We start from the raw sequence: 15,492 nt of genomic DNA on the forward strand, positions 1-15,492 counted from the left end.
CTTCTGGGATTATAGATGGAAAGGCTGGAAGGGGAGGAGAGAGAACATCTCCAGATACCATCACAAAAAAGCCTTTCCATTTGGTGTTTAAGTTGCATCTGACCAAACATGGCTATTATGATCAAGGAAAACCAAGCCCACCAAGTTGGTATCTACAAATCAAGGTTGAAACAAGTATTTTGCAAGTATACCTATTTGTGATTTTAGTTTAAATAAATACAGTATGAAACTATAAAAAATAAAGTGTGCATCAGAGCAGCGGCACAAAAGCATGGCAGTTTAAACAAATATAGGATATCTATTAAACTTTTGCAATACAGCAGTGGCAGACAGGATGGCAGTTTCATAAACTATAAAATTTAAAATGTCAGACAGCAATGCCCCAAACAGCACATAATGCAAAGAAAAGAGATGCAAAATGGAATTGTCCATGGGTCCTTACACCCACTTTTATGTTGTATATAGGACATGCACAGTTTAACAAACCAATCACAAGCTACCAACGGGCAGCTGACATTACTTGCAATGATCTCTCCATACACAAACTGGCTTTACAGATGTTGTCACCATCATCATCAGCCTCAGGTGCCTCAATAATTTTTGGATGTAATTGGTGATTAAGGTCTTCTTCATGAAATTTGTTGTTCAGTTGGATGAACATCATCTTTTCCACATTCTGAAGAAGTAGCCTCCTATACCGATCACTGACAAGGTTCCCAGCTGTGCTAAAAACTCTTTCTGAGTACACACTGGAGGGTAGGCAGCTCAAGTAAAGCAAAGCCAGTTTTTGCAAGGGCCTCGAAATTGCCGTTTCTTCCTGCCAGTAGTGAAATGGACTGTCTGACCTGCCCATTTGGGATCTATCATTAAAATAGTCCTCAACCATTCTTTGAATGGTGACTGTATCAGATGGAGTCACGGTAGAGGCCTCATTAATTATAGGTAATTATTTTAGACCCGACCAGATGTCAAAACTTGGTTGTGTTGACTCATTCGCATCACGAGTGGATCTTTTTTTGGAAAAAATTGTTTTTTTTCATGGCAGTTGCACTTGCTGGAGAAACTGAAGGAGGAGCAATCACTGTATCACATGCCGCTTGAGCTGACAATTTGCTTACCAACAGCTCTTTGCAACTCTTGTCTGTGTCTGTTGGGGAGAAAAACACAATGTATTACTTAAATCTAGGATTGAGCACGGTCGTCAAAATGTATTTCTCTGATTAGAATATCCTGACAACTTTTGGATACTGGCGAAGCAAATAAAGGACTTGTTCTACAAGTACGACATGCTTGGCGGATTTGCTTTGTATCATCTCCTCCTTCAGTTTCTTAAGCTGCTTTTCCAACAGTCTAATGAGGGGAATTACCTGACTCAAGTTGGCAGTGTCTGAACTCACTTCACAAGTGACTACTTCAAAGGGTTTCAGCACTCTGCACAACACACTATTTGGCACTGGCTTCCGCAATAGGCTTTCTAGTGCATGGAACAGCAGTAGCAGGACCACCACTCACATGGAAAGGCCATGGCCTGAGCCTTTCCTTGCAACTGTGTGTGGTGTATGACATGTTGGCAAATTTGCATTTTTTTGGCAGTTGCACTGCTGCTCTCATTGTGCTCTGTGTACCATGCTCCCTCCACTCTAGGGGGGAACTATGTGTCCAGGTCAGTGGCTGTTGTCCAATCCTGGGTTCTGCAATCACTTTGCTCTGTCCAGGGGGCTGTTGTCCAAAACAAGGGTATGCTGTGCTCTGTCCAGGGGGTCTCAGTTTCCCATCCAGGGGTGTGCTGTGCTCCACCCAGGGGGGGTGGCTGTGTGTGTCCAATCCAAGGGTCTGCTTTCCATCCATGGGATGTAAAAAAAAGTAACTAAAAGTTAAAAAAATAGTAATAAATTTAAAAAACAGGAAAGAATTTTAAAAAATATTTTTTATTGTGCTGTACCCCAGTGTATACATATAAGCACTGTGACACTGTATGCCTTACCCTCCAAGTGCATCCATATAACCACTGTTATGTCATATCACAGTGTTATATTATGTAACAGGGCTGGGGAATTGGTAGATGGCAATATGCAGCAGCTGAGATATCACACAAAGTCCATTGGTCTGGTGCAACTGATCTCAGCCAGTTTTCTTATAAAGCAAAAACAAAATAACAGAATAAACACCTTGCCGTCCAGCACTACCTAAACACAGAACATTCCTAACTCACTAATAATACAGGAAGTTTTACCAGGCATAGTTCACATAGTTCCCGGCAGCATTTCCTCTCTCATGGAGACACCATAGCTCTTTCCACCGGTAATGTGTCTCCATAATGCTTGTTTTGATACTCACAGTGGAAAGCAAGTTTTTGGCTAAATGGCAAGGTCCGTATGAAATCAGAGAGAAAGTGAGTGCAGTTAACTATAAAGTATACCAACCAGACAAGAGGAAGTCTGAACAAATTTACCATGTTAACCTAATAAAACCCTAGAAGGCTAGGTTAGCTCTGTTAGCTGAACCTAGCCCACCAGCAGCTTCAGTCCCTTTGATTCCAGAAGTAAAAGTGTCTGAAACCATCAGCTGCTCAAAAGAATGAGGCTAAGGAGTTCCTTATTAGGAACAGAGATTTGTTTTCAGCACTGCCTGGCCGAATGGCCATAATAAAGCATGATATCATTACAGAACCAGGGGGTAAGGTCAATCTGAAGTCCTATAGAATTCCTGAAGCACAGCATGATGCTGTCTCTAAAGAGATTAAGAATATGTTAGAGCTTGGTGTTATCGGTGAGTCTAATAGTGAGTGGTCCAGTCCCATAGTTCTGATTCCAAAGCCTGATGGCAGCCTACGCTTCTGTAACGATTTTCATAAATTAAATGCAGTTTCCAAATTTTATGCATATCCCATGTCTCGTGTGGATGAGTTGATAGAGAGGCTAGGGACAGCCAGATATATCACCACATTGGACCTGACAATGGGTTATTGGCAAATACCATTAACTGACAGAGCAAAAGAGAAAAACGCTTTTACTGTTCCAGAAGAGCTATTCCAGTATAAGATTTTGGTTTTTGGTTGCATGGGGCCCCAGCAGCCATTCAGCATACAATGGATATAATTTTGAAACCCCACAGACAGTATGCAGCGGCCTATCTGGATGATGTGGTAATCCAAAGTCCACTTATACCACTTTTACACCACAGCAAAAACTGGGTTTTTGCTGGGTCTACCCAGGTCGCAGCTTAGTGTAAAAGGGTCCCTGAAAAATATCCCGGATCAAGTGACCCGGCAATGCAACCCAGGTAGCTACCAGGGTCGGACCCATGATGGACCTGGGTAATGATGCAGTGTAAATGGTGCAACCTGGGTTATCCAACCTGGGTCATGCCTAAAATTAGCTGATTGATGGTTGTGGAGCAGTCACCTCCCACAGGAAGACCTCACAAGTTTTTATGACCTCACAAGTTTAGCAGGGCAGACCCAGGTTTAGTGTGAATGGGGCTGACCTGAGAATAACCCAGATTGATGGTGCTGTGTAAACGGTGTCTGACCTGGGTTGGAATCATGTCTGAAAACCCAGGTCGGACCCAGGTTTTTGGTGGAAAAGAGGTATAAATCAGAGTACAGGTACTACTGGACTCAATTAGGAAGGACGGCCCCTTACAGCCAACTCTAAGAAATGTTGCTTAGCAATGAAAGAGGTTCAATACTTGGGATATACCATAGGTAGAGGCCTTATTAAGACCCAGTTAAACAAAATAACAAAATAAACACCTTGCCCTCCAGCACTACCTAAACACAGAACATTCCTAACTCACTCATAATACAGGAAGTTTTACCAGGCATAGTTCACATAGTTCCTGGCAGCATATCTTCTCTCATGGAGACACCATAGCTGCTTTCCCCAGGTAGTGTATCTCCATAATGATCAGCCTGCCAGCCTTAAAACACAGCCACATAGCTGAAAGCCCTAATTAGCCTCCTGTGAAGCTAACAACCCAAAACTAACACTCCTAACACAAACATCTTCTTGAGGTTTCAAAATACATAGGTTTGGAATCTAGGGCAAATACAGTCAGGTGCATAAATATTGGAACATTGACAGAATTTTCATATTTTGGCCTCTATTCACCACCACAATGGCTTTGAAATGAAACAAACAAGATGTGCTTTAACTGCAGACTTTCAGATTTAATTTGAGGGTAATTACATCCAAATCAGGTGAACGGTGTAGGAATTACAATGGTTTCTATATGTGCCTCCCACTTTTTAAGGGGCCAAAAGTAATGGGACAAATTAAACGATCCTAAATCTAACTTTGACTTTTTAATACTTTGTTGAAAATCTTTTCAAGGCAATTACAGCCTGAAGTCTGGAACGCATAGACATCACCAGATGCTGGGTTTCATCCCTGGTGATGCTCTGCCAGGCCTCTACTGCAAATGTCTTCAGTTCCTGCTTGTTCTTGGGGCATTTTCCCTTCAGTTTTGTCTTCATCAAGTGAAATGCATGCTCAATCAGATTCAGTTCAGGGGATTGACTTAGCCATTGCATAACATTCCACTTTTTAGCCTTAAAAAACTCTTTGGTTGCTTTTGCAGTATGCTTCGGGTCATTGTCCATCTGCACTGTGAAGCACCATCCAATGAGTTCTGAAGCATTTGCCTGAATATGAGCATATAATATTGCCCGAAACACTTCAGAATTGATTCTGCTGCTTTTGTCAGCAGTCACATCATCAATAAATACAAGGGAACCAGTTCCATTGGCAGCCATACATGCCCATGCCATGACACTACCACCACCATGCTTCACTGATGAGGTGGTATGTTTTGGATCATGAGCAGTTCCTTTCCTTCTCCATACTTTTCTCTTCCCATCACTCTGGTACAAGTTGATCTTTGTCTCATATGTCCATAGGATGTTGTTCCAGAACTGTAATGGCTTTTGTAGATGTTGTTTGGCAAACTCTAATCTGGTCTTCCTGTTTTTGTAGCTCACCAATGGTTTACATCTTGTGGTGAACCCTCTATATTCACTCTTGTGAAGTCTTGTCTTGATTGTTGACTTTGACATATATACACCTACCTCCTGGAGAGTGTTCTTGATTTGGCCAACTGTTGTGAAGGGGTTTTTCTTCACCAGGGAAATAATTCTTCTGTCATCCACCACAGTTGTTTTCCGTGGTCTTCCGGGTCTTTTGGTGTTGCTGAGCTCTCCGGTGCATTCTTTCTTTTAAAAAATGTTACAAACAGTTGATTTGGCCACACCTAATGTTTTTGCTATCTCTCTGATGGGTTTGTTTTGATTTTTCAGCCTAATGATGGCTTGCTTCACTGATAGTGACAGCTCTTTGGAACTCATATTGAGAGTTGACAGCAACTGATTATAAAATCCAAATGTCACACCTGGAATCAACTCCAGACCTTTTACCTGCTTAATTGATAATGAAATAACGAGGGAATAGCCCACACCTGTCCATGAAAAAGCTTCTGAGTTGATAGTCCCATTACTTTTGGCCCCTTAAAAAGTTGGAGGCACATATAGAAACCATTGTAATTCCTTCACCGTTCACCTGATTTGGATATAATTACCCTCAAATTAAATCTTGAAGTCTGCAGTTAAAGCACATCTTGTTTGTTTCATTTCAAAGCCATTGTGGTGGTGAATAGAGGCCAAAATATGAAAATTCTGTCAATGTCCCAATATTTATGCACCTGACTGCATATCTGCCTTCCTCTATGTTGCCAGTGACCTTGTCACAATTCATAAAAGTATTGCGATGCTGCAGGTTATTCATACCACAGTGTATTATTCATACAAGTATTGTGACACTGTAGGTCATTAATTTATACCGCATTGTAATATTCATACAAGTATTGTGATGCTGTAGGTCATTCATACAGAATTATAACATTCATACAAGTATTGTGATACTGTAGGTCATTCATATCACATTATAACATTAATACAAGTATTGTGACACTGAAGGTCATTCATGCCGCAGTGTATTATTCATACAAGTATTGTGACGCTGTACTTCATTCAGACCGCAGTGTAATATTCATAAAAGTATTGTGATGCTATAGGTCATTCATTCCACAATGTAATATTCATAAAAGTAATGTGATGCTGCAGATTATTCATACCGCAGTTTAATATTCATAAAAGTATTATGACGCTGCAAGTCATTCATACCGCAGTGTAAAATTCATACAAGTATTGTGATGATGTAGGTCATTCATACCACAGTGTAATATTCATACAAGTATTGTGATGCTGTATGTCATTCATACCGCGTTGCAATATTCATACAAGTATTTGATGCTATAGGTTCTACCCCAGTGCATTCACATAAGCGGTGTGAACAAAATTTAAAATAAAGTTAAAGTTAAAAATAAACTTTTTTGGTACAAATTGTGGTGTGTACTTTACCTCACTTCATTCGTGTTTGTTGATATGAAGAATTATCAGTTGAGGGGAGAGCAGGAACCACATACTATTGCTGGAGCTGCTGCCACCAGTCATGCCAATAGTAGTCCGTCAACGTCATCTACTAAAGCCAATGCCCAAGGGCACAGAGGGCTTAATTTAGGGCATCTAAAATCAAAGAACCAATTTTTACAATGCTAAAGAAAAAATCTGAAAGGGAAAGTTAGCTGCAGAAAGACATAAAATTGGCAATATGCTTTCAACACATGAAGTGGCAAGTAAAGGCTAAGGCCTTGGCCTTTATTTATGACTGGTGGTTCTGCTTCTTTTGATGATGTAAGCCCTTCTCCCTGTAGAAGTTTAAAAAAAAATTAACATCATTAAGGCACAGAAGCCAACAGTGTGCTCAGAATGTCACAAATCCCTGAGGAGGGTCTCGGAGGTAAATTTACTAAAGTGAGAGTTTTTAGAAGTGGAGATGTTGCCCATAGCAACCAATTAGATTCTATCTATTATCTTCTAGAAGGTTAGAGTTAAATGTTAAGAAGAATCTGATTGGTTGCTATGGACAACATCTCCACTTCTAAAATCTCAAATTTCTTATGTGTGGAATTATTTCTACCCAAACCCAGACAACAATTGTCAAGCCATCTGTACCCTTTGTAAAGCCAGACTAAGGGACCTTGACCATCTAGGAACATCCTCCCTGTTATGTCATCTGCAGCGCATCCATCAAAAATGTTTGCAAAATTCAGAAACTTTGGCTAAAAAAGTAACAACAAGCAGACCAGCATAAGATAGCTTCCTTCTCTCTGCTAGATCCAAGCACCAGCCATCTTAATCACCAACACCTTCATCAACAATATCCTCAATCATGATCTTAGTAGTCCTGCATCCAATTTGATAAGGCTAACTCAGTCATCCCTTATCCAGGATTCTTAAGAAGAATCCTTGATTGCTATACCTGCTGCTGTTGCTGCTGCTGGGAGTGGATATTGATCCCAGAATGGGACCAGGAAGACTACTAGTAGTAGTTTAAGAGTAGAAAAAAAGGGGAAGGAAAAAATGCACAATAAAAAGTAGGGGTGCAGCTTAATAACTACACACAAGTATATACCCAAAACAATACTCAATAGCATACATAGAATCAGAATGTGCAATGATATGAAAGTGCTCCCTACTAAACATGTACATGAAAAACACCAATGTGTGTTCACACAAGGATAAGAACAATATTCACAAAATAGGGAAGTTCAAATAATTCCCATGCAGCTTCAGGATTCAGAATTCCAGTTCCTAAGCTCCACTGGTACAGTTCAGGGATTTATAACTATTAATCCTTTTTGCACTGGTTCACACCATAGGCATAGGGAACAAATAAAGAGAATAGAATAATAGTGCATATTGTCTTATTAAAAACAAACTTTAATCACAAATAGTTTAAGAAAACACTTGATTGTTAAACAATCCTTTGCAAGGGGGAGCAAGTTACCTAGTTGCACAGCAGATCACTGATGCCATAACATCTATGCTGGTATTAGATATGTGTTCAATATCCGCCATTAATGTAGTGAGTTTTAGACAGTTAATTGAGGTCCTGTGTCCCCACTACCAAATCCCACCTAGATTCCACTTTTCTAAAAAAGCAATTCCCAGCCTGTACAGAGAAGTTAAAAAATCTTAATTAGTGTCCTCCGAAATGCCGTTGTACCAACTGTCCACTTAACCACAGATATGTGGACAAGCAAAACAGGGAAAACGCAAGAATGGACTCTCCTCAGGATTTGTGATTTCTGACAATGCCACCAGTATTGTGAGAGAAAAACAGCTGGGTGAATTCCAATGCGTCCCATGTTTTGCACACACAATCAACTTGGTGGTGCAAAATGTAAAAAAAAACATGACAGGGCCATTCAGGAGATGTTCGCTATAGGACAAAAAATTTGTGGACATTTTTGCCATTCAGCTGGTGAATGTAGAAGATTACAGCAGCTGCGAGAAATGTTGACTTTACCCTGCCATCAGCTGAAGCAATAGATAGTTACAAGGTGGAACCCCTATGCTTCAGCGGATGGAGGAACAGTAAAGAGCCATCCAAAGCCACACAATGAACTATGACATAGGAAGATGAGGGGGAATGTACCTTACTCAAGGTCAGTGGAGAATACTTTCCATGTTGTGCAAGGTGCTGAAACCCTTTAAAGTAGCCACCTATGAAGTGAGTTCAGACATTGCCAGCTTGAGTCAGGTAATTCCCCTTATTATACTGTTGGAAAAGCAGCTTGAGAAACTGAAGGAGGAGCTGAAACAAAGTGATTCTGCTTGTAGATCAAGTCCTTTATTTGCTTCACCAGAATCCAAGGGTTCTAAGGATCTACCAATCAGATCAATGCATTTTAGTGACCATGCTCGATCCTAGGTTTAAGTCATATGTCATGTCATTCTTTCCATCAGACACAGATGCAAAGAGCTGTTGGTAAGCAAATTGTCAGCTCAACCAGCACATGATGCAGTGATGGTTCCTCCTTCAGTTTCGCCAGCAAGTGCAGCTGACAATAAAATCTAAACTTTACCAAAAGAATCACTGATGATGCAGATAAGTCAACACAACCAAGTTTTGACATCTGGTCAGGTCTAAATAAATGACCTACAATTAATGAGACCTCTACCATGCCTACATCTGATACAGTCACCATTCAAAGAATGGTTGAGTACTATTTTAATGATAGCTTCCAAATATGCATGTCAGACAGTCCTTTTGACTACTGGCAGGAAAAAAAGGCAATTTGGAGGTCCTTGCACAAACTGGATTTGCTTTACATGAGCTGCCCACCTTCCAGTGTGTACTCTGAAAGAGTGTTCAGCACAGCCGGGAACCTTGTCAGTGATTGGCGTAGGAGGCTACTTCCTCAATATGTGGAAAAGATGATGTTCATCCAAATGAACTACAAATTTCATGAAGAAGACCTTTACCACCAATTACATCCAATAATTATAGAGGCACCTGTAATGGTGTATTCCAGCGAGGACAAATTAATATTGTGTGAACATGATGTACACACTGATGAGGCATAGGATGATGATGGCAACAAAATCTTGCCTCTGTAAATGTGTACTATACATCCCAGCGATGGTACGGCGCAGGCTGGTCTGGTGTACAAACTGGCTTTAAATCTGTAAAGCCAGTTTGTACATGGAGAGATCATTACCAGCAATGTCAGCTGCCCATTGGTAGCTTGTTTTGTAGGGGCCCAAACAAACCAATAGCCACAATTTGCAGTCAATTCTATCCTGCACCTCTGTTCTTTGCATTATGTGCTGCTTGGGGTATTGCTACCTGACATTTTTAATTTTATAGTTTATTAAACAGCCATCCTGTCTGACACTGCTGTGTGGCAAATATTTCATAGATGTCCTATATTTTTTCAAATTGCCATGCTTTTGTGCTAGTGCTCTGATGCTTGCTTTTTTGTGTGTCATACTGTATTTATTAATATCACAAATAGGTATACTTGCAAAATACTCTTATGCCATTTTTCAACCTTGATTTGTAGATACCAACCTAGTGGGCTTGGCTTTCCTTGATAATAAAAGCCATGTTCGGTGAGATGCAATTGAAGCAACAAATGGAGAAGCTATTTTGTGATGGCATCTGGATATGTTCTCCCTCCTCCCATCCCAGTCTTCCCACACATTATCCAAGAAGCACAATGACAAGATATTAAGATATGTTTAGTACCAAACTTTGAAATCCCTCTGCCCACTTCCTGTTTAGAGCTTCCATTTTGTGTGCTGCCACATCCAGCATCTCCTTCATTTTTTAAAACAACATGCGGGACCACCAAAGAGCTCAACTGGGGCAAGGACTGATGTGAATGAGTTAATTTTCCTTGTAAATGATTCCCTTCCGCTTCATAAATTTGCTTTGGAATCCAAAATATTAAATTGACTATGAATCAACCCTTCCTTTCCCTGCCTTCAACTAAATACATATTCCATCTCCCTCAGGCCTCTTGATTAATGAAAACATTTGTTTCCTGATGTGCCATGTTGGAATTGACACTGTCACAGCTGCTGAAATCTTCTACATGTGGTTGATGCAATCCAGAAATGTCTAGAAAATTGTGAAAATTATTATGGCCACAGACTGCATCTCATGTGTGCCCCTTTATTTTTAAAAAAATATCTGAACAACCAAGTTGATGGGATGTGTACAACATGGTAGATTTTCAAATTTACCCAGTTTTTTTAATTGCTCCCCCCAACCCCAACCGGCTTCCCCAGGACCCTGTTGAATTGATAAGCTGTTTTTATAAATAATGGTTCAGCTCAATAAACACCTGCCTCCTTTGTATGTAGGTGACTCTAAGAGGAATAACTGGGTAATGTAGATGGTGGGTGTCATGCAAGAGACTAGAAATATGAGCAGCGGCACAGAGCATCTTCCTGCCAGGATGTGTGCAATAAAGTGCAAATATGTTTATTGTTTAACTAGTTGTGTATATTGGTCACATACATATTTACATGTTACATACAATGCATAAAGCAGGCAAGGTAATCTGAGGCATGCCACCCATTGTTGACAAACATCTAGTAGGCCTGGCAAACATCACAAATGCTGGGAGTTGTAGTTCAGCCGGAGAGCTACAGTCTGCTTTCCTCTGATGTAAACAGCAAGTATTGGTCCCATTATGCCCAACAACCTCCCTGAACACAAAGTAAACATCTGTTTACAGTGTGTGCTATTTAGCACAACCTCCACAGGCAAGGCCACCAGATTTTGATTAGATGTAAAAAATATATAGAGTATATGGTATGCTTGCCTACTCTCCTGCATTCCGTGGGAGCCTCCTGAAAAAAGATAGGAGCCCCAGCTACCCCATAAAGTATATGCAATCTCATGCTGTCCCCACTGTCCCCACAGAAAATCTGGACTGCACATGAGCAATGGAGGTGGGGCCCAAGCTTGAATACATGAAAATGCAGGGGCAGGGTCCATTTGCTATGGAGCCTGGAGATGCCTCCCAGGTCTGCCCCCTGCACAGAACTGATAAACAGGCCAAACACAGACTGCTGAGAGAGACTCCCAGCATTCCCTGGCCAGCCATGACCGAGACAGATGGAAGAGGAGCCAATGCTGAACTCACTGAGGAGCTATGTGAGTGTTTCAGAGCTCACTGTAGCTCCAGAGAGATCTATTGATGTCAGTGCCACATGAGAGGAGAGGTGACGGGATCTATTAATGAGAATCATGTATGAGTGTGGGGGGAGTTCTGTTAATTTGAATCTGTGTGTGTGTGTTTAGGAGTGGTGGTGTTTCTATTAATGTGAATCTGTGTGTGCTTGGGGGCTTCTATTAATGTGCATCTGTGTGGGGTGGGGGTTCTTTTAATGTGAATCTGTGTGTGTGGGGGGGGTTCTATTAATGTGCACCTGTGTGTGCGTGTGAGTTCTATTGATGTGAATCTGTGTGTGTGGGGAGGGGTTCTTTAATGTGAATCTGTGGGGGCATTCTATTAATGTGAATCTGTGTGTGTGTCTGTGGGGGGTTCTATTAATGTGAATCTGTGTTTGTGGGGACGTAGTTCTATTAATGTGAATGTGTGTTGAGGGGTTCTAGTAATGTGAATGGGGATTTGTTAATGTGAATGTGGCAGTCGGAGATCTAATATTAATGTCAGTGTGGCAGGGCAGAGATATTAATGTCAGTGGGGGGGCTGGGGTGTCAGCATATAGTAACATGAGTTATCATATGATAATTTGTGCAGGTAATCACAACAAATGTCATCTGAAATGCTGTGCGGTCATCTATATATTACAAAATTGAAGGTTGAAGCATTTTATTTAGAATGGTTGTGGAGGAGCATATTCTTACTTTATCCACATTTCCTGTTGCAAGGCCCCCTTATGCCCCTGTATCCATATGGAAATGTACTGACACCAATTTGCCTCCATGTCAGCAATACAGAATATTTTGGTGACTTACAGTGTCACATGTCAAGTGTTTACATAAAGTCATTGTAATTTAATTTGGTCTACAACACACCCAATTGGCAATAGATATGCCCATAGCTGGATCTTGACAAACCTTTTGGGCAGTGTTGGCCACGCCCCTTAACGGTGCACCACTTTGCTTGCTACTATCCTAAATCATCTGCCTGAAACTACTTTTCAAAAGTAGGCAAGTATGGTACAGTATATGGGCTGAATCAATATTCAATCAGAATGTGGCACAAATTGGCTGCCCTCACTGTGTGTTAGTGACAGGTGCTCTATAGATATCACTCAGGTGATCAGGTTGGTTCACATAGGTTTGGACACAAGTGGTCTTCAGTGAGCCTGCTCCCATATATGCCCCAAGAATCTCTGTGATGGTGGAGACACTGCATAATATCTTCTGACAAACTATCTACGTGTGAATACCGAACCTCCTTTAGATTAAAGATGTCTTTCAGGAATTGAAGAACTTGATCCAACATTGATCCTCCCTCATAAATTTTCTTCAGAATCAAAAAATTTCTATAAATAAATGTACACAATAATCAATCCTTCCGTTCCTTTCCTGTCTTCAACTACTCCATAAACATACTCTAACTCTGTCCGGCCTCTGACCTAGTTCTTAATTAATAAACACATTTTTGGTTTTAAGTTCCTATGGGGCCATATAGCTTATTAAACTGCTATCCTGTCTGCCACTACAATGCCACTCTGTTTCCTAGATGTGCCGTGTTGGAAGCTGAACTGCTACATGTTTGTGACGCTCACTGCTATCGCTTAGCTTAGCCAGCCAGCTGGCATGATGCAACCTTTTGGCCTAAACTGGATGAAATCAATATTGTGAGCTGTGAGGTAATCAAAATTGACTGGGAATGACTGGAAATTAATGTCATTGAGGTTAATAATACTGTAGATACAAAAACAGGCCCAAATTATGTGATTTCAGGTGTTTTTATAATTTTTTTTAGAAGAAATACAGATCCAAAACCAAAACACACAAGGGCGGTTTTAGCAAAACCAAATCCAGATCCAAAACACAAAGGAAATACAGATCCAAAACCAAAACACGGGGTTCAGCGCACATCACTAGTTTTAACACAGTGCCTGAACACACAACAGTGTCTCGCAGTGCTCCTAGTAATAGCACCCTAATGACGTTATTTTTTAATACAGTGTCTGAACACACAACAGTTCTATTTACATTTTTTAACACAGGACCTGAACACACAACCCTGCTGTTATTATGATTTTTTAAAGGAAATACAGATCCAAAACCAAAACACGCAAGGGCGGTTTTGGCAAAACCAAATCCAGATCCAAACCACAAATGAAATAAAATGCCTGAACACACAACAGTTTCATTTTAATATTTTTAACAGAGTGCCTAAATGCACAACGCAGTGCCACACAGTGCTCCTATTAATGGTACCCTAATGATGTTATTTTTAAATACAGTGCCTGAACACATAACACAGTGCCTCACAATGTTCTTAGTAATGGCACCCAAAGCAGTGCGTCATAGCAATACTAGTAATGGCCCCCTACTGATGTTATTTTTTAACACAGTGTCTGAACACACAACAGTTGTATTTTATTTTTTTAACACAGGGCATGAACACACAACACAGTGCCTCATAGCACTCCTAGTAATAGCACCCTAAAGATTTTATTTTTTTAACCCAGTGCCTGAACACACTTCACAGTGCCTCACAGCACTCCTAGTAAAGACACCATGAAAATTATATTTTTAAAACAGTGCCTCACAGTGCTCCTAGTAATGGCAACCTAATGATATTATTTATTAACACAGTGCCTAGCCCAGAACACACAACACAGCTGGGGCTCAGTTCAACTTGGAACCCCTAAGTTTGAGTGTGTTCGGTTTTCATGTAAACTGAACCACACATCTTTAGCTCAAATTAAAGTGATTTCATATGGAGCAGTGGTCTCTGCATACACTAAGTTGTATGCTTATGCCGAAGGGGTTTCCAGAGCTTTTTGCACATTGTACAGTAGCAAATATTCAGTAGACTGCACTAACATCGACACTGAATCCATCTCTGAATCAGGCACCAATATCCCTTATTGACACTATAAAAAGCATAAGATCTAATAGTAACACACTAGCGAGCCCTCGTTCTGAATGAGGGCGGCCGCTTCCATTTTTAAGTGCGGACTCCTGGTCGCTAGCTTAGCTGTGGGTTACCACCCACAGCTTAGTGACCGACCAGGGTGATGGTCGCGATGGTCAACACCATCGCGACCATCAGGGCTTGCGACGAGACCCTAAGGTTTGTGTCTCGGCAGCCGCAAGCCCCAGGGAGCTTCCTGCTCTGATCGAGTAGGAAGCTCCCCACTGACATCACTGCTGATGTCATTGCGGCCGCCCACAAAATGGTAGGCATTCCTTAAGGAACGCCTCCGTTTGGGAAACCACCTCCCCGCCCTGCCTACAAAACGGGCCGAACTGTCGATCAACATCGATAGCCGGCCATTTTGTAGTGAGCTCCGGAGCGAGATAGTTTCTCTCTTGCTCCAGGGCTTGCGCATGCGCAGTGCGGCCGCTGAGCGTGCGCAGGGCCTAACCATCGATCCGGTTGCGAGCGCTCAGCACTTGCGACCGGGTCTGAATGAGACCCTAGGGTAGTAAGATCCATTATTACCTGTCATCACACAACAGTGGTCATCGGGGGTCTAAAATTAATACCTTGAAGTTTCACAACAGCCGGAGAGCCACAGGTTGGCCAGACATGGTCTAATGTGTGGTTTCTACCTTTAAAGAGTGACTACCAACCGCAAAGTTTTAAAAAAGGTGCGCCTATCTGACATCACAGTAGACACAATATTTATTCTTATGTAACCATTTCTGAGAATTCTAAGAAAGGTATACAGCCACTTTGAGGTTTCTGAAGAATTAAGGTGTGATTACAGCAACTAACTAGTGAGCAGATATTATATTGGTTGTTCAACTTCAATTCCTGTTACATACAGTGTTCACTATATTTCTTATATTTAATTTCTCGGTCATACACTTCACATACCATGAAGTTCAAGGTTGGGGAAGCACTGAAATCACACCTTCT

This window comes from Taudactylus pleione, unplaced genomic scaffold (genome assembly GCF_031769625.1).
Source record: "Taudactylus pleione unplaced genomic scaffold, aTauple2 ptg000095l, whole genome shotgun sequence".
In the NCBI taxonomy this organism is placed as follows: Eukaryota; Metazoa; Chordata; class Amphibia; order Anura; family Myobatrachidae; genus Taudactylus; species Taudactylus pleione.